Source organism: Chelonia mydas, chromosome 18, assembly GCF_015237465.2.
Source record: "Chelonia mydas isolate rCheMyd1 chromosome 18, rCheMyd1.pri.v2, whole genome shotgun sequence".
NCBI classification, from domain to species: Eukaryota; Metazoa; Chordata; order Testudines; family Cheloniidae; genus Chelonia; species Chelonia mydas.
The window spans coordinates 6,496,589-6,505,147 of NC_051258.2; the positions used below are offsets into that span (position 1 = coordinate 6,496,589).

The 8,559-nt window shown below is 52.3% G+C and overlaps 1 protein-coding gene across 2 annotated transcripts in view; it reads right to left on the reverse strand.

Annotated features, from left to right (window-relative positions):
* ATP13A2 (ATPase cation transporting 13A2) overlaps positions 1-8,559 on the reverse strand; it is a 71,125-nt gene that overhangs the window by 62,388 nt on the left and 178 nt on the right. The window contains exon 1 of one of the 2 annotated variants that reach the window (XM_037881014.2): positions 8,389-8,496. The exons of the other annotated variant lie outside the window; for it this stretch is intronic. The gene's annotated coding sequence lies outside the window, so the exon portion shown is untranslated. Of the gene's footprint in view, positions 1-8,388; positions 8,497-8,559 lie in introns of those variants that run through there. 2 annotated transcript variants of the gene reach the window in all.

Here is an 8,559-nt window from a genome sequence, read left to right on the forward strand (position 1 = left end):
GCAGATGCTTACAATAAAGGACAGCATGTCGGTCTCGAGACTAGGCCCCATGATGCCTCCAGACTTGGTGTAGTTGCACTGCGAGCCTAGTGCCACTGGATTAGAAAGGATCAGAGCATCACCCGCTACGCTACTCGTTAAAGCCGCAGGAGCTTAACTCTATTGAGCCAGGCTCATCCAGACTCATGCCGGCTGGAGCACTTTTGGCTTTATTACTGCTTGCACTCGGATGGCTCTTTAGATAACCTCGTCACCAACCAGGGTCAGGCCTGGCGTGAGAGAAAAACTCCCCTCAAGTTAATTAGTGCATGAGACAAGCGTGAAAGGTTCAACTCTGCAAGTTCTGGACTCCGGATTCCTGGGCAGGGGGCACTTCAAAGCAGACGGCCCAATGCTAGGCAAAGGGAAGTGTTGAATTAACACCACCAGAACCTAGAGCCCTCCACCTAGATCAACACGCCCAAACCTCTGGCTGTGGGCCTCAGTTAGGTACAGGCAAGACAAGGAGACTCGCATCAGTTGATTACAGCAAAGGCTCATAGGTAATGATGGGAAGCAGCGGCGTGGCCAGGGTCCGATTCCACATCGCCAAGGATTCTGAAGGCTCCAGAGGCACTTTGCGGGAAGCTCCCCGACAGATGTTTCACAAGCAAATGAGCCTCAGACAAGGATCACCGAGGATATTTAGATCCTTTGGAAGGAATAACTGGTTAGGCGTCACTTGGACCCGGACCCAAGGAAACGCACATCTGCCAGCCCCAAGAATAACTGCGGACGGAGCCGGCACTTTAACAGAAGCAGCTGCTGTTACTTAGGGATGTTTCACAAACATCCCACAGTATTGCGGGAAACCCTAGGCAGTTATGTACGCATGTGACCTTCTGCCTGTAACCTACTTCCCTTTTGCTCTCGCATTAAGGACTGAGCAGGAGAACGTATGGAGCGCGGCCGAGAAACTGTTCTGCCTTGGTCAATGCTGGAAACTCGGGACGCTGCAAAGCTGGGCTTTTTTTTTTTTTTTTTTAAAAAGCCTTCCTTAAAAATAAACCGGGGTCATTTTGTTTGCTGATCTCACGGTTTCCACGTAGCACGGCCTGCAAAACGGCTGCCACAGAGGGGAGCGTGACTGCAGGGCCGCACGGGGTGCTGGGTCCGGAGAACCCACTTCTGGGCAGCTTAGTTCTCGGGCTTCTTTCTTGTTCTTCCACGACGTGCCCAAAGGGGGGCTGGGGCTAAGGCAGGCCGAGTCCCGCCTGAGGGCAGCGGCTCCGGTCGTGCGCAGCCCACGTAGCGCACCTGGGCGCGGGGCAGCCGGACGGGTCAAACGGCAGCCGGACGGGTCAGGCACAGGGGAGGTGTTTAGCGGGAAGGGTGGGGGGCGCGATTGCCCATTAGAGGAGGGGCAATAGGCAGGGCTGGCATGCAAGAGGCAGTTCGGGTCATGTTTAGGGTGGGAGCTGCAGTGTCACTGGGGAAGGGAAGTCCCAACAGAGCATGCCCACGGCCCCTCTTCTCACACTCCTAGGGCTGGGCTCGGCCCTGGGGCTCTCCAAGGGCAATGGAGCACCCACCTCGAGAAAGGGCTGCCTCTTCTCATAAGCAGAGCGGGGACGGAGAACGCCTGCGTGGTTAAAGCCCCAGGGCTGCAAATCAAGAGATCTGGGCTCTGTTCCCAGCTCTAAACACAAGCTTGCTGTCTGATCTTTCATGACATCCGAGGCACAGAGAGATATCCCTATTTCACAGAAGGGGGGAGCGTAATAATTGCCTTGGGGGTGGGAGGCTTTAATTCTTGCATGTTTGCAAAGTGCTTGGAGATCCTCAGATGCAGGGGGATAGGAAGGGTTGTTCAAAACAGAAGTACTGGGTTAGGTGGCGCAGCAAGACAGGGGGCTGGTGGCACGGCCTTAAAGACCATTTCTCTCCTGCTGGGAAAGACGGATAATGTCGTCTATTTGTAAGATCCAAACCCCGAGATGCTGCTCTGTCATGTCAGCTCACAGCTGGAACATGGCCTGGTTTTAACCAGCAACATACACTGTGGGAGAAAGGGAGGAATATCTTAACCAGCTAAAAGTAAAGGGGAAGTTTAGGTACCACCCAGAATGCAGTAACCAGAGACGCAATTCAGCCAGTTCTTGAGAGGAGAGGGCTGTGGGATCTCAGACAAACACAAGTGGTTGGGACCTTGTCTGGGCATTATCCCACAGATGGGTCCTACAGCAGAGCGCACCAGCCCTGCACTGAGCCACTGGCTCCGTACTGATTCAGAGGTAAGAGCGCCCCCTTCTGAATCAACACCACCGTGACCTGCAGGGCAGGCCTGAACGTTACCCTCCCCCTCTGCAACAGATCTGGGGGCTACTGCACAGGCTCAAGGCCAGGACCCATGTGTATTTCATTCCTCTGTGCTCCAGAATCTCACCTCTCACCCTTATGGCGAGAAGAAAACCTGGAAAACACGAACCAAGCAGATCTGATGCAAGAGTTTGCAGAGAGCCTGAAACAACAGCGGCAAGAGGCACGTCCTGCCCCGTGCGTCTCCACAATCGGCTTCATTGTTTCAGTGGAACGTGGCCGTCTTGGTTCCAGAGTGAGAGCATTGGCCAAACCCAAGCAAGGGCTTTGGCTATTAGGACAAAGACCCTGACTTGGGGTGGGGGTGGGGGAAAATGAATTCACAGCACCGTTAACCAGATGATCTGCTGAGCTTTGTAGCAGTTCAAGCTTTTCCCAGACCATTAGGCTTCACTCTTAGATACAGAAAGCTACAGCACTTGAGCCGGAGGTCAAAATTAACCACACTGTTTATTTTGGAAAGAACACAAGGACAACGACGATACGTGAGCAGTTTCCTTTCATCCCCGTGGCCCAGCTACACCCATGCATCTGCTGCTGAAAGAAGACACCTGCCGGTCTTGTCGTACGTCACACAGCCATCTGCTCAAACAGAAGGACGTCAAGACCAGGACTGTGATCCTGCATCTGAGCCATGCAGGAACCAGTCACTTCCTCCCTCTAAAACAGACAACTCAGTGGCCTTGTCTACACTAGGGAAAGTGAGGGGGTTTGCACCATGATTGGTCTCAAACTGTAGAATCTTAGTGTAAACAGGGCAAGTTGGAGTTATTCCTCAGTTTGGCTGGTTGAGCTGAAACCTAGGCTCCCCCTTGGTTTCACCAGCTAAAACAAGATCTTTCCCATTTCCATTAGAATGATACAGTATGTTCTAGCTATGTATGGGAAAAGGCACCCATCACCATAGGATATGGGTGCCTTGGTCTTTAATACATTTGTTCTCACACCAACCCAGTGAGGCAAGGCACAGTTATCCCCACTGCACAGATGGGGAACTGAGCCACAAAGAGACTTAAAGTGACTTGCCCAAGGTCACTTAGAGAGTGTGTGGCAGATCAGGGACTCGAATCGAGGTCTCCCAAATTCTACCCTAACCGCTGGACCAGGGGCTAGAGATTGTGCTGTAGAAACACGTGTTCCCTACTGCAGATGCTCTGAGTAACACGCAGGCAGGCACACAAGAAGAGGACCAAGCTCAACTCCTGGCTACAGCCAAGATTTCCAAGACTAAGAATTCTGGATCGCAAGTTTAGACACCGTGAAGGAGGCCTGGATTTTCAGAACATGCTGATCCCTGCTTGCACTCCAAAGCGCCCTGTATCCACACCCTACACACCATTGTGATAGTCTTCATACAAAATATACCTTGTGAGGTCTCATTTGAAAACTACCACCACCCTGGTCAATGAGATCACGGTGAAATGCATAGGTAGCAACATTATATGTGAAGTTATAAATTCCCCCTGTAGGATGTTACTTGTCTAAAACCAGGCAGCCCTGTCTAGGCAAAGTTGTTAAACATGCCCAGTCTGAACATAGGAATGAGTGTTTACGTCAGTTTATACCTATGTAGAGAACAGGGCCATTACCATCACGGCAGCGGGGGAGATGGCAGGAAATCAAAGAATTTGCATTTCAGCAAACACAGGTGGGGGAAGAGAGCAGGGAGCCTTCTTCCCTACCAGACTCCGTGTCGCCCCTCTCACGGCTTGAATGAGTTTGACCGTGGGGGCATCTTTCAGAAAAACCCATTTCAAAGAGTCAACGGCCTATAAAAGAAAGAGGCAGAGAACGCCAAGTTCTCTTTTTTACCTAAGAAGCCAAAGGAACCAGCATCTTTGGGCCTTTGGAAGAGATCCCGACCAAGGAGGGATTCACACCGTCTTGCAGGAAGACCGTGGGCGAGACGAGCCATCTTGGACAAAGCACTGAACCAAAGCTTGTTAGACTGAAGTTTTAGATGTGTGATTTCACTTTTATTTGCCGGTAACCATTTCTAACTCTCTCTCTTATCCGTGAACTCAAAGTCCAATCTTCGTTTGTTAATAATGTCGTGTTAACAAGAGAATGTCAGCTCCAGCTGGTGTGACAACCTCCTTACAGTTTTGTCTCCTTAAAGGAATAAATGGATGTTCTTAGCCCGCTGAACTAAGGCGGGGGGCTGGGAGTTGCCAAGCTCACGGGTTGGGCAAGTTTGGGGGTGGGGGTGTTGGGGTCACCGGCTAAGGCTGGTAAAGACAATATGTCTGTGATAACTGCTGTCAGGCAGCTGGATTCAGCACGGAGGAGTCAGAGCTGTACCGCTTACAGAACAAGAAGTGAACGCTGGCTGTTAGTTTTTGGCCCCTCTTGAGTTAGAAATGGCACAAATTTAGATTTATCTAACGTGTCGTGGATTTTACCCACGTCACAAAAGCCATCACATCGTTTGGCATCACTAGCGCCCACAGGACGGGCCCGGCAGCTGAGCACTGAGATGCCCTGGTCAAGCACCACCTGGGAAGTTTATACAGGACCTGTCATTAGTAAGGCTAGTCCCTACCAGTGCTGTCAGCTCCTCATTCCCAGGAGCAGCAAATTCATCCCAATCACTTGCAAGGCACATTCATTTACTCACCAGAGTCTCGACTGGATTAATGTAACTGTGGGGAACTTTCAGGGTCTTGCCAGTACGTAGCAGTTTATTCACTCAAAGTGCATTTGACTGGCTCATTTAGAACAACAGAAAGACAAATCCACGCTCACCGTGTCCCTTTCTTATAACAATATTAATGCACGCAGTCTATTACCATACAGGCATCTATGCAAATCGTTTACCTTCTCACATCACTGTTCTGATGTGCCCTGCGGAAACTAAGAACTGAAACCCATTATGAAGTCGAGAAGTAGTGTGTTACAAGATTTCAGTTCTGCCAAAGTCCTTTGGTATAGGGAGTGGGGCGGCGGGCGGAACCCAAGAATAACCCTGACCAGCTGTTTACTATGCCGCACGTGGAACTTCTCTAAAGGGAACTTTACATTCATTATTGGTTTTGATTCCTCTTGCAAAGAGGAAATTCTGACTGAGGTTCATGACCGCCAGGTAGGAGTTTTTGCAGAATGGTGCATTCAGTCTGACCCTGGGGAGCAGCTCTGCTTTGGGCAGGAACCCTGTTTTATGTACGTTTATGTAAAACGGAGTGAATGTTTCCAGTGCAACAGAAGCAAAAGGGCTCGCTGATGCAGAGGTCATTTACCATATATTATCAATGCCTCCGTGATCAGCATAAGAAAATTCAGATTTAAAGGGGGCATCCTTAATTTCACAGGGTAAATTCTCCGGCCTACGTTATGCAGGAAGTCAGACTAGAAGATCATAATGAACCGCTCAGGCCTGGAGGGGCGGGGGAAATCTATGAAACTGATATGATTTGTTTCCAGGCTGTTACCTCTGTGCATTCGACAGAACTTTACCATCAGTTTCGCTGCTTCCTGTCTGCTCAGGCCACCATCCCAAGAGCCTTATGCAGGTGCTTCACTTCGGGCAGTGAGAGGTCCAGTGTCCAAGTCTTTGCGGGATCAGGGCCTTAGCTCTCTCTTTGGAGAGCATGTTTAAAAAGTTCCAGGACTTGCTATTTATAGGAGGGCTCTGTCAGATACTGGAATTTTTAAAAAACCCAGTGGGGGGAAAAAAAAGAAAGTTGGCAGCGGCCCTTTAAAACAGAAAGCAGCACACAAACCTGGTTTTCTTCAGCATTCCTAAAGCCCGCAGCTGCAGTGTATTCACCTGGGTAAAACCTGTCCACACTAGGTAGGTTCTGCCCAGTATAATTCGATCAGGACAGTTGGTAGTTAAACCAGCAAACCCCTCCGAGCAAGGATGCGGTTATATAGTTCTGAGTGCTTATACTGGTACAGCTTATGCCAGTTTGGGAGACTGGCATAAAACCAGGGCTATACTGGGACGGCTTTGCCAGGGCAGCTATACCAATATACTGTTATCACCAGCAAAAGTGTGTTCAATGCACCTGGCACAAGGGATATCGGTTAGACCAATATCAGCATGTTCACACTCGGGCTTACACCAGTACGGCGATGTCAGAAATACAAAAGTCACACCCCAAATGAAATAGCTACACTTAAGTGGAGACTAAGCTGTACATGCGTTAGAACCCACTTTCCTGGATCATTTCTAGCTAGACTGCCCGCTGTCATGGGGGCTGGGGGGGGGGGTCAGCCTACCTATGACAGGCTCCACTAAGGAGAATGAGCCAACCCAGATCCCCCCGTGACTACCTGCCTACATAGCTGGGTGACAGTTAATTAGGTAACGAGCGTCTGGGCCTAATAAAGGCTTAGCAGGGCTCAGGCTGGAAGGCGGATGCTGCTCCCAGTGGCATCTCCCTGGAGAGCGAGGCTCACAGGCAGAGGAACAGGCCCAGACCACAGTGCTGCCACGCAAGGCACTAGAGAGCCCAGGAGAACGAACTGGGCGTGGGATGTCCTGGCTCAGCAAAGAGCGGCACACTGTCTGGGCAAGACTGGCATCCGGCCGAACGCGCAGAGGCCCAAGCTCCAGGCAGGGAATTCGGCGTGAGAGGGCTCCAGGGCTAGTGAGGGGAGATCAGACTGATCAAACCACTGGCAGAGAACTCCTGATGGGGTAGCTGACGGAAGCTTCTGTTTGTTTTCCTGTTGCCCTTTTTGGTTAAATAAACAACACCTTCCAAAGAGGGTGCTCTTTACTACTCGAAAGGCCTGCTTGGACTTGTTTATACCCTGGGTGAGGGGAAACTGAGGCAGTGGCTCACCAGCAGTGCTGTGCCTGACCACAAACGGTGCGCTGGGGTCACCTCCATGCTATTAGACCCCCTTTTTTAAAGAGTAAGTGCTAAGCCGCCCAGCGAGGGTCACAGCTCTCAACTCCAGGACTCAGCTGCCACCTCCCCTTTTGCTCTCAGGAGCAGTTTACAACTCGAGAAGAGAGACTCCAGGGTGGTAGATCCTAGGTTATCAACTGAAGACTAGCTGCAGAACGCTCTCTAGATCCCTGGCGGGCTGAATGGCCACCCCTCCTTTCCCTCCAGGGGCTGCGAACGCACAGTCAAACACAGCTAAAAATACATCAAGACTTCCCTAATGTCAGTCTGGTGCCTAAGCGACTTCGGCAGCAGCCCCAAGGACAATGGGTGATTGTAAAGGGGATAGGGAGGCTCTAAGCCATAAGCTGGACAACCCCTGGTCTAAGACACGCAAGGGATGGGACAAGACAGTCCCTGGGAAATAAGTTTGCTGATCAGAGGCGTGTTGGAGACTCAGCGCAGCCCAAGGGACCTGAATGTTCCCTGCTCCCCAGTTTGGCAAGGGAGGGCTGTTGAGCGGAGCAGCCCCAGAAACACAAACCAAACAGGCGCGTGCCATCTCCGGGACCTGGGTAACGCTGTGGCGTGAGTCCTCCTGCCCCCACAAATGGCCACCCCCCAAAGCAGCCTGCTCCCCTGAGAGGGACTGTGTCACAGGGCAGGTCCAAACTGCCCAACTTAAGAAAGCTTTGGGGGTGGGAAGAGACAAATAGATCATTCAAAGAGCAGACTGCCAGAGCCCCAGGGGTGGAGGCAGGTGTGTGTGAATGAAACCGATTCTCCTCTTTGGCGGGGACAGATACAGCTTGTTCCCAACGGCTCACAACTGCACATCAAACAACCCCAAACCAAGCCAGCCAAGCCCCCAGTAAGTGGGGCAGGATGGGCTGGGAGGAGAGAATCAGAACGGACTGGCATAGCTTCATCTCCGCGCCCCCACGCTCACAGTAGGAGGTTACCCCACTTTCTCCACGCTGCCTCCCACCGCTCCCCAGAAGCATCCCACCAGCTGCGCCCCAAGATCCGCCTGGCTCCAGCATCCTTGTCAATCCCAGCAGCAGCGTCCCCAGCTTCGCAGAGCCCAGGCTTTGGGGGCGTGCGATGCCCGTAGCGCCCTGCTCCGGAATAGCAGCGCGAGAGGGATGCACCGAACAGCCCCCCCGGCCCCCCCCGGGGCACCGACTCTTACCCTAGCTGGGGCCAACGCAACTTCCTTCCCCTGCGGCTCAGCTCCCCCCCCGCAGCAAGAGCAGGGCTCCAGCCCGCCCGGGAGAGCGCCCTGCCTGCAGCCGCCCCGCCTGGCCTCGGGGGTTCCTGTGCACGGCCCGGAGCTTGCAGCCACGCCCGGGCCCCCGCTCAC